The 10,885-nt window shown below is 40.8% G+C and overlaps 1 pseudogene across 1 annotated transcript; it reads right to left on the reverse strand.

Moving 5' to 3' along the window:
* Positions 1-4,220: 4,220 nt before the first annotated feature.
* Positions 4,221-4,932, reverse strand: LOC308348241 (WD repeat-containing protein 31-like; annotated as a pseudogene). The gene has a single exon. The product of its transcript is annotated as a WD repeat-containing protein 31-like (transcript).
* Between the last annotated feature and the right edge of the window lie 5,953 nt (positions 4,933-10,885).

Consider the following 10,885-nt stretch of genomic DNA (forward strand, 5'->3'; position numbering starts at 1 on the left):
AAGTACAAGTTAGCTTACTTGGAAGATGAGCTCAAGAAGGGCCAACAGAATAATGGGGAAGTGAGACAGAGAAAGCAAGCAGACAACAATGGGTGTGTTATTAAGCCAGTTATCACTGAAGAAAACTGGTCCATACTGTTGGGAAACTTGGAGAATTCACGTCAAACTTGTATCTCACAGATTTCATACTCAGATGGCAAGGGAACTGGAACACTCACTTGCTAACTCGTATGAGACATCAGTTGAGGGTCCACTTTAGGCAGAGGTTTAAAAAAAAAAGCCCTCACTGGGGCACCTGGGTGGCTCAGTGGGTTAAGCCTCTGCCTTCAGCTCAGGTCATGGTCCCAGGGTCCTGGGATGGAGCCCTGCATCAGGCTCTCTGCTCAGCAGGGAGCCTGCTTCCCCACTCTCTCTGCCTGCCTCTCTGCCTACTTGCGATCTCCCTTTCTCTGTCAAATAAATAAATAAATAAAAACTTTAAAAAAAAAAGAAAGGAAAAAAGAAAAAAAGCCCTCAGACAAAGAAATGAAAAACTGGGAGTGGGCAACACATTAAAGTGGGAAAGTTAAGGAAAAAATAGGAGCAGGACTCTGACAGCATTTGCTCGGACATTAACATTTTAATGATTCCAGGACAATTGTTTGTGTTGTTGTTGTTGTTGTTTAAAGATTTTAAGTAATCTCTACCCCCAAGGTGGGGCTTAAAGGTACAACCCCGAGATCAAGAGTTGTACGCTCCACTGGCTGAGCCAGCCAGGTGTCTCTCTGGAACAATTGTGTTGTAGAATGTTCTACACACTGGCTTCTGGGAGATGGTTCTCCATGGTCTCACATTTCTTCATGATTTGTGAGCAGAAGCACAGTCCTCTTGCTTTGGATTATCTTTCCGAAGATCTTTAGATAGTGAACAGCCTTGGAAACTAACGTCTTCCATCAAGACGGGCTTATTTACCATTACCCAGTGTAATAAAGGTGATCTCTCTGCAAGGCAAAAGTCAGACATGTTTGCTTGCAGCCCGTTATAAAAAATTGGGATACCCTAAGCTTAGGATTCTTCTCCTGTAACTCAACACATATAATGTGCAGGTCTCACCCAGCCCTTGTATCATCCGGTGGGAACTGGGGCTTGGGAAACCGGCACAAGGAAATAATGATCTGTGATTGCTGTTACTGTTATCCAACAGTCAGAAGCACTATTTCTCACAATAACCTCAGTGTATTTACTTGTGTGCTCTACCCTATAACAAAGACAAAATAGTTCCAGAATTACTAGTCCACTGATGCCAACAATAACCAATCTAAGTAACTGTAAAAATTTCTTTGTAGTTAGTAGACTAGGTATTATTAAGGATTATCGTCTAAATACTATGTTCGAAAATAACAAGTGAAATTTTTCATCAATGTGGTTATGTACCAATTTGATATGATCAAGTTCATTTGTTTCATTCTTTTTCTTTCTTTCTTTTTTTTTTTTTAATTTATTTAGGGGCGCCTGGGTGGCTCAGTTGGTTAAGCGTCTGCCTCCGGCTCAGGTCATGATCCTAGGGTCCTGGGATCGAAGCCCCACATCAGGCTCCTTGCTCCACAAGAAGCCTGCTTCTCTCTCTCCCTCTGCCTGCCTCTCCCCCTGCTTGAGCTGTGTCTTTTATTTATTTATTTGTCAGATAGAGAGACTGAGATACCCAGGCTCCCTATTTCATTATTTTTAAATTAATTTCTTAAAAATATATAAAGCATTGATGTGATTAAAAATTTAAACTTTACAAACAAAATTGTAAACTTCACAAAACAGTATACTCAGAGAAATCTCATTAATATCCTTATCCATTCCATTCACTCCCTAGAGGTAACTGTCATGGACCGAATTTGTTCCCCCAAAATTCGTGTGTTGAAGACCTAACCTTCAATGTTACTGCTTTTAGAGATAGGGTATTTAAAGAGGTAATAGAAGATAAACGAGAACATAAGGGTGAGGCCCTTATCAGGTAAGACCAGTGTTTTTATAAGAAAAACATGAGACATCAGAGCCCCATCTCTCATCTCTTTCCCATCTCTCTCTCTCTCTCTCTCTCTGCACATGCAGAGAGAAAAGACCACGTGAGGACACAAGGAGGAGGCAGCCATTTGCAAGCCAGAAAGAGATGCCACCCCAGTGCGTGTATCAACAGAGACTGAAATTCCTGACACCTTGATCGTGAACTTTTAACCTCCAGAACTGTGAGAATATACATTTCTGTTGCTTATGCCACCCAGGCTGTGGTATTTTGTGGTAACCTCAGCAGATTTATATAGTAACTACTAATTAGGATTTGATTTATTCTTCTTTGTTTCACTTTTTTTTAGAGATGGGGAGGGGCAGAAGGTGAGAGAGAGAGAGAGAGAGAGAGAGAGAGAGAGAATCTTAAGCAGCTCCACACCCAGCACAGAGCCTGAGGTGGGGTTCCATCTCACAACCCCGAGATCACGACCTGAGCTGAAATCCAGAGTTGGATGTTGAACTGACAGAGCCACTCAGGTGTCCCTCTTTGTTTGTTTGTTTGCTTTTTGAGAAAATAAGCAAATATTTCCACTTTCTTATACAAAAAGTAGCATATCATAGACTCTTTTGCACTTAACAACATGCCTACAAATCACTTTGTATCAGTCTGTAGAAATCTTCGGTCTTTTTCACAATTCCATTTCTTTATTATATGTACGAAGCATGGTTTGTCAAGCTATATTTGCAATATTTTACTACTGTAAAAATGCCTGAATGAATTACCTTATATATATATATATTGCTTAATGTTTGTGGATGTACCTTTTTAGGGTAAATACCTCAAAAATGCATAGCTGAGTCAAGGGGTACATGTATATGTATTTTTGTTAGATAATGCCTAATAATCCTTTAGAGGGGTTGCGCTATTATATATTCTCTCTCACAATGTATGAGAGTGACTTTTTCCTCACCAACAGTGTGTTGTCAAACTTTTGAATTTTTGGCACTCTGATAATAAGAGATGATATTTCATTGTATTTTTAATTTACATTTTTTTAACCATAAGTGAAGTTGAATGTTTTGTCATATTTTTATTGGTCATTTGTATATCTTTTTCTCTGGTTATCTTTTTAAAATTACATTTTTTTAAAGATTTTTACTTACAGATTTTTACTTAACAATTTTATATGACACAGAGAGAGAGATGGCGAGAGAGGTAACACAAGCAGGGGGTTGTGGGTTAAAGCCTCTGCCTTCTGTTCAGGTCATGATCTCAGGGTCCTGGGATCGAGCACCGCATCGGGCTCTCTGCTCAGCGGGGAGCCTGCTTCCCCCACCCCCACCCCCACCTGTCTCTCTGCCTACTTGTGATCTCCCTCTGTCAAATAAATAAATAAATAATCTAAAAAAAATTACGTTTTCTTAAAAAAAGGGAAAAAAATTACGGTTCCTAACCAGGGTATAGCTATGCTTAATTTTTTTTTTTTTTTAAGATTTTTGTGTTTTGTTTTGTTTATTTGACAGACAGATCACAAGCAGGCAGAGAGGCAGGCAGAGAGAGGGGAAGGGAAGCAGGCTCCTTGTCCAGCAGAGAGCCTGACGTGGGGCTCGATCCCAGGACCCTGAGATCATGACCTGAGCCAAAGGCAGAGGCTTTAACCCACTGAGCCACCCAGGCGCCCCACATATGCTTGATTTTTGTATATCTATTTTGTGTCTAGATAAACTACTAAGTCATTTTCTTAAGTCAAATGGTTAGTCTAAGAGTTCTTTTATGTAAAAAGCTCTAAAGGTGACCAACATATCATTTGTGGATAATAATATTTTTGTCTTTTCCTCTTTGATCCTTATAAACATCTGTTCTTGTGTTAATATGCTAGTTAGGACAATGATATGATGTTGAATGGGAGAGACAATAGTGGATCTGCCTTATTCCTGATTTTAAAGGAATGATTTTAATGTTTTTCCATGAAAGGTAATGCTTGCTATAAGCATTTTTATTAATTTTTGTATTATTATTATTCTTTACTATAATCATTTTTAAGGCCAGTTGGCTTTTTTTCTAAGTGGAGCCCAACATGGGGTTTGAACTCACGATGCTGAGATTACAATCTGACCCCAGAAAAGATTTCTATTAGATTAAATTTCTCCTCCATAATTACTTTGCTAAAAGATTTTTTTGCTTTTGTTTTTGTTTTTGACTGGCCATAGTTTGATATTGTCCAGTGAAATGACCCTTGGTCTCAGAAACCTGCCACTTCCCACAGTTCCAGCCCTCAGCTGTGGTCGCCTCTGAGCAGGTGAATTCCTCTGCTGAAACATGCATACTATAAGGAGACAGTGACACCAACAGCCAGGGAAGTCAAAGGTCCTAATCTATCCAGTGACAAGGTGAACAAGCAGGCTCCAGTATATTGGTTCCAAAATGTGACTTTGCAATCATGTCATGTAATAAAGTAGCAATTATAGGCATTGAGGCCAGTGCTCTTGGTAGAAAGATACAGGATGCAAGAGTCTGGAAATGCCCTTATATTCTCATTTTTTGTTCCACGTTTGCCTTACATTCCACAATGGGCTTCACAGCCTTCTCCTCCAAAGCCGTTGCTGCAGGACACATATTTGTGTCTGTCCTTGCTGACCTTGCAGAAGTCTGAATATTGCTGCTTTGCAGGAAATGCATGAGGCACTTGCAACCCCCGACTGTCCCATAATCTGATGGTTTTATCTTCAGAAGTCTAAGTGTATGTTGTTCTTGGGGGACCCAGCACAGTTAAGTGACTGGGTTCGTAGAGTCGGAGGCTCTCTGTACACAGGTCCCAACATCCCACAGAAGCAGGGTGCTGTCCCAAGAGCCAGGACACAGCTGTGACATGTCTGGACTCACAGCCAACGCAGTGAACACCAGGGTGTGGCCAGGGGTTGTGAAGGACCATGCACGTCCCACATCACGACCATCCTTTCATGACAGGCACTGAAGAATGAGCTTGATTTGCAAATACAGGCTACCTTAGTGATTTCTCGTTCCCCCCCATTTCACCACATTTCCAGTTTTCCAGTTAGAGGCCACAATCGGCTTATCTTTTCCTCTGGAGACACACAGGTCTGAGTTCAGAGCAGCAACAGACAGTGTCCATGGGGGCTGGGCTCTACTGCTGACAAGCTTTAGTTCTAGTTCTCTCTTCTGTAATTCTGCTGGCCTCTATTTTTTTTTAACTAAGAAGTGCTGTGTTTGAGTTTGCTTTGCAGTTTCCCCATCAGTGCACAGAATCTACATAAAACCTTCTGAGAAAGAGCTCATTTCAGAGGGCACCTGAACAGCAGCACCATTGTGGCTGCTGGAAGTTGTGTCCCCCCCTGACCAATAGGATTTTCTTGGGATGTCTGCCTGGCTTATTTGGTAGAGCATGTGACTTTTGATCTCAGGATTCTGAGTTTGGGTGTAGAGATTACTTAAAAATAACAAAAAAAATTGTTTAAAGATTTTACCTATTTATTTGACAGAGAGAGAAATAGCGAGAGAAGGAACACAAGCAGGGGGAGTGGGAGAGGGAGAAGCAGGCTTCCCACTGAGCAGAGAGCCTGATGTGGGACTCAATCCCGACCTGAGCTGAAGGCTGGTGCCCAACAACTGAACCACCCAGGTGCCCCAAAATAACAAAATCTTTTTTAAAACATGGGATTTTCTTGGTGAGCTGCTGTATTCAATGACTTGTACTGTTTATCCTTTGGAAAATAGTTCGGGCAGCCACTTGCTAATCTCTGTGATTCCAGCGGGCTGGTGGGGCACAGAGTGGAGGGTGTCCACAGCTCCCACACTCCATAGCCTCTCGTGCCTCTGCCCTTAGCGGTGACATGCATCGCTAGGACAGGAGGTGTTTTGCTAGAATTTGTATCATAAAATGAGTATTGGATTATCAAATTTTTTTTGTGTATCTATTATAAATGTTTTTTCTTTAATACCTTAATGTGGTAAAGTACAATGATTTTCTAGTATTAAATTACATTTGTACACCTAGCGTAAACCCAACCTAATTATAACACACTATCTTTTAAATATATTATTGTGCTTGGTTTGCCACTTACTATTTTTTGTACCTTTCTTCATGAGAATTGTTCTATATCTTAATGTTCTTGTACTGTCCTTGTCTGCTTTTGGCATTCATATTTTATTAACTTCAGTAAATGAGTTGGACTGGGGCATTTTCTAACTCTATTTTTTAATGAATTATCTGGAAGAGTTGGAAATAAGTTTAAAATTATCTGTTCCTGGGGCGCCTGGGTGGCTCAGTGGGTTAAGCCTCTGCCTTCAGCTCGGGTCATGATCTCAGGGTCCTGGGATCAAGTCCCACATTGGGTTCTCTGCTCAGCGGGGAGCCTGCTTACCCCTCCCCTCTCTCTCTGCCTGCCTCTCTGCCTACTTGTGATCTCTGTCTGTCAAATAAATAAATAAAATCTTTAAAAAAAAATAAATAAATAAAATTATCTGTTCCTTACATATTTTGTAGAACTGATTTGTAAAAACTTCTGAACTCTTTTTTTTTTAATGAGAGAGTTTTTACTACCAAATTTCTTTTTTATACAAATATTCAGGCTTACTATTTCTTTTTCAATCAGTTTTGTAAAGTTATAAACTATGTGTATTTTTAAATTTTTTTAAAAGATTTTATTCATTTATTTGGGGTGCCTGGGTGGTTCAGTGGGTTAAGCCTCTGCCTTCGGCTCAGGTCATGATCCCTGCATCGGGCTCTCTGCTCATCGGGGAGCCTGCTTCCCCCTCTATCTCTGCCTGCCTCTCTCCCTACTTGTGATCTCTCCCTCTCTCTCTGTCAATTAAATAAAATATTAAAAAAAAGATTTTATTCATTTATTTGACAGAGAGAGACACGGTGAGAAAGGGAACACAAGCAGGGGGAGTGGGAGAGGGAGAAACAGGCTTCCCACTGAGGAGGGAGCCTGATGTGGGGCTTGATCCCAGGACTCTGGGATCATGATCTGAGCTGAAGGCAGACGCTTAATCCACTGAGCCACCCAGGTGCCCCCAACTATGTGTATTTAGATATCTCCCCTTGTTCATTAATTTCTTTGATCACCATATTCCTGTCTTTCAGAACTTTTTCCAGGATTTTTTTTTTTCTGAAGTGTCACTTATATTTTCCTTTGGTGAAGATCAATTGGTAATAAACCTTGTGCTTCTGTTTGTGTGAAATGTCTTTATTTTGTCCTTGGTCTTATAAAATAGTGTTACTGGGTACATAATTCCAAGATGACTGTTATTTTCTCTAAGTACTTGAGGATATTATTCTGTCTTCTGCCTTCCCTTTTGTGTTAACAAGTCTGCTGTCAATCTAATTACGGTGCCTTTGTAAATACGCTGAGGTTTTTTTGTTTTTGTTTTTGTTTTTTTACCTGATGTTATGGGTTGAATTGTATCACTCAAAACGATACGTTAAAGCCCTAAGCCCCAGTACCTAAGAATGTGACCTTAGCTTGAAACAGGGCAACTGAAGATACAATTAGTTAAGATAAGGTCATATTGGAGAAGGGTGGCCCATTAATCCAATATGACTGTTGTCCTTTTAGGGGAGGAAAAGAGACACAGAGACACAGTTATATGAAAATATAACAGATGATAATGGAGTCAGAGATTGAAGTTTTGCAGTTGTGAGCCGAGGAATGACAAGGATTGCTAGCAAATCATCAGAAACAAGGAAGAGACAAGGAAGGATTTTCCCCTACCAGTTCAGGGGAAGCATGACCTTGATGACACCTGGCTTCTGGACTTCTAGACTCCAGAACTGTGAGACAATAAATTTCTGTTATATTAAGCCACCCAGTTTGTGGCACCATTACAGCAGCCCTTAGGAAAATAATGCAACTGATTTTAAGGTATGTTGTTCAAGAAAAAGAAAGAAAGAAAGAAAGAAAGGTATTATCTTTCATGTCAGTTTCACTGGAATTTTCTAGGTTGGATTTCTTTTTACTTAGTCTTCTGAGTGACTTCTGATGTGTAGATTTATGGTTTTTTTTATCAATATGAAAAAATATCACTCATTATATGGATATAAGCTCATCTCCATTCTCTCCATTCTCCTTCTGGGACTCTTCAGTCGATTTAAATCAGGAAACTGCCTTTTCAATCCTCATGTCCCTAACCTGTCATATTTTCATCTCCTTGTGCCTCTGTGCTGCTTTCTAGGTAGAAATGTGTGGCATCTCATTGTCGACTGCTAGCCATTTTCTCTTTGTTTTAGTAATAGAATTTAATTTCAATGGGCCCATGACCATCCACAATAAAAACTGTATTTCCAGTTTGCCCTTGAGCAAAGAATGACCATGTAGTGAGTTTTGCCACGGGATATAAGCAGAGGTGGTGTGCACAATTTTTAGGAGATTTTCTTTTTGCCTACTTATACATCTTTGAAGAAATATCTATTTATATTTTGTACCCATTTCTTTAATGGGGTTATCTTTTTATTGTTGACTTTTAAGAGTTATTTATATATTCTAGATATAATACTAGATATACGGTCTGCAAAATTTTTTCCCATTCTATACACTGTCTTTTCACTTTCCTGACAGTGTCTGAGTTAGTCTCCTAGGGCTGCCATAACAAAATACCACAGACTGGATATGACCTCATTTAACCTTTATCGCCTTTTATTTTATTTTAAAGATTTTACTTATTTATTTGACAGAGAGAGAGAGATCACAAGTAGGCAGAGCAGCAGGCAGAGAGAGAGGAGGAAGGAGGCTTCCTGCTGAGCAGAAAGCCCAATGTGGGGCTCGATCCCAGGACCCCGAGATCATTACCTGGGCCCAAGGCAGAGGCTTAACCCACTGAGCCACCCAGGCGCCCCCTTTATTGTCTTTTAAAAGGCCCCGTCCCCAAATACAGCCACATTGTGAGTTAAGACTTGCACATACAAATATTAGGAGAATACAGTTCACTCCAAAACACTCAGCCTTCTGGGTATCCGAAGTTTATATCCTTCTCACATGCATAATACATTTGCCCCAATCCCAAATTCTCAACCTGTTCCGGAATCAACTCTATGTCTAAAGCTTCATCTAAATATCATCTAAATCAGGTATGGTTGAGACTTGAAATATGATTGATCCTGAGATAAATTCTTCTTCCAGCTGTGAGTCTGTGAAACAGAAATTCTGTGCTTCTAAGATACAATGGTGAGACAGGCATGGATAGACATTCCCCCTGTTTTTTTTTTTAAGATTTTATTTATTTATTTGACAGAGAGAGAGATACAGCAAGAGAGGGAACACAAGCAGGGAAAGAGGGAGAGGGAGAGGGAGAAGCAGGCTTCCTGCTGAGCAAGGAGCCTTAGGTGGGGCTTGATCCCAGGACCCTGGAATCATGACCTGAGTTGAAGGCAGACGCCTAGTGACTGAGCCACCCAGGACCCCAACATTCTCATTTTAAAAGAGAGTAAGAAGAAAGAGGGTGTGGATCCAAAGGAAGTCCAAAACTTAGCAAAGCAAATTCCATTAGATTTGAAGGCTCTAGTATAATCTTTTCTGGCTCAATACTTTGTCCTCTGGGGCTATGGAGGTGACAGCATCGTCTTCTTGGTCCTGGGCAGTAGCTTTGTTCCTGAAGGACTGCTTGGTAGCGGCCTGGCCGACTTAAACTGAGGATACAGCTTTGTCCCCCACCCCCAGACCTATATCCTTTGGGCTTATGGTAGGAGTGACAGCTCTGCTGATCTCTGAAAAGCTTTTGGTGCTATTCCTCCCTTTTCTTGAAGGATAATGGGGACTGGCAGCCAGAGAGCTCTAATTTTTTTATCCTGTAGAATCCCAGAAGTCCAACAGGATTCCTTTATTTTGTTGACTCTGTCCCCATTACTGCAAGTTGGCAGTGTTTCTGCTGGTATAATCCCCTCTCTCTTCCTGCATACTTCTGAGAGGCTGACTGAATCCATGAGTCACACTGTTGGGAGGAAGAATTTTCTCTACCTTCAAGGTCCTTCTTGCTGGACTAAGAATCAAATTGATATCAACAAGATCAACAAGAGAAAATCAAATTTAATAGCATATATTCAGGGAATCCACACAGACATGGAAATTCCAAAGACAGTCAGGCAACATGATGCTTATATGAGCTAAAGAGGATACAAAGGGGAGAAAGACCATTAGCAGGAAGGTGAAAAATGTTTAGAAAACCAAGGTTGCCTTATTATGTAGATAAGTTTCTTAGGTAAAGAGGAATCTCTATTAATAGCTCTCTTCCTGATACAAAGAGAGAGTTGAGGGGGAGGTAAAAAGCTTTTTCTGAATCTGTTGGGTTTTAACTGTTTTTAGTTCAAAACAACGTTCACACCAAAGTGGCCCATCTTGGGGCAGCCTGCCCTTGGACCCTATAGCATCCCTGATCTCTTTATCAAATGATTTTCCAGGCACACCTTTGATGTGCTTTGTAGAATATACCTTTTCTTCTTTTGTAATATGGCTATTCATTGAGTACTGCCCTCAATCCCAACATGTGGAAGGGGGGTGGGTTTCCCCACATCACCAAGAAGTTCTCTAGACACCAGCTGCGTATCTTATAATCCAACTCAATTCTGACAGTATCTATGCAGAGATGGTATAAATCCCACAGGTTAAGGGCTCAGTCCCGTAAGAGTGTTGTCACCCCATACTCTTTCCTCCTCCTTCATATGCCAGAGGCAAGTCTGTGTTATTACCTGTGTCCCTGGCCAACTGGCTACAAATTGGAGGTTCCAATGATCCCCTCCAATTCAGGATGCCATATACAAGTTCAGATTATGACCTGTACCTCTGACCGGTTGGCAATAAATCAGAGGTTCCCATGACCCCCTCCTTAGGATTGTTGAACTTCCTAGAGTGGCTCACAGAACTCAGAGACACGTCCTTCTCAGTGATTCTTTCT

The sequence above is a fragment of the Martes martes genome (assembly GCF_963455335.1).
Source record: "Martes martes genome assembly, chromosome: 8".
Lineage (NCBI taxonomy): Eukaryota > Metazoa > Chordata > Mammalia > Carnivora > Mustelidae > Martes > Martes martes.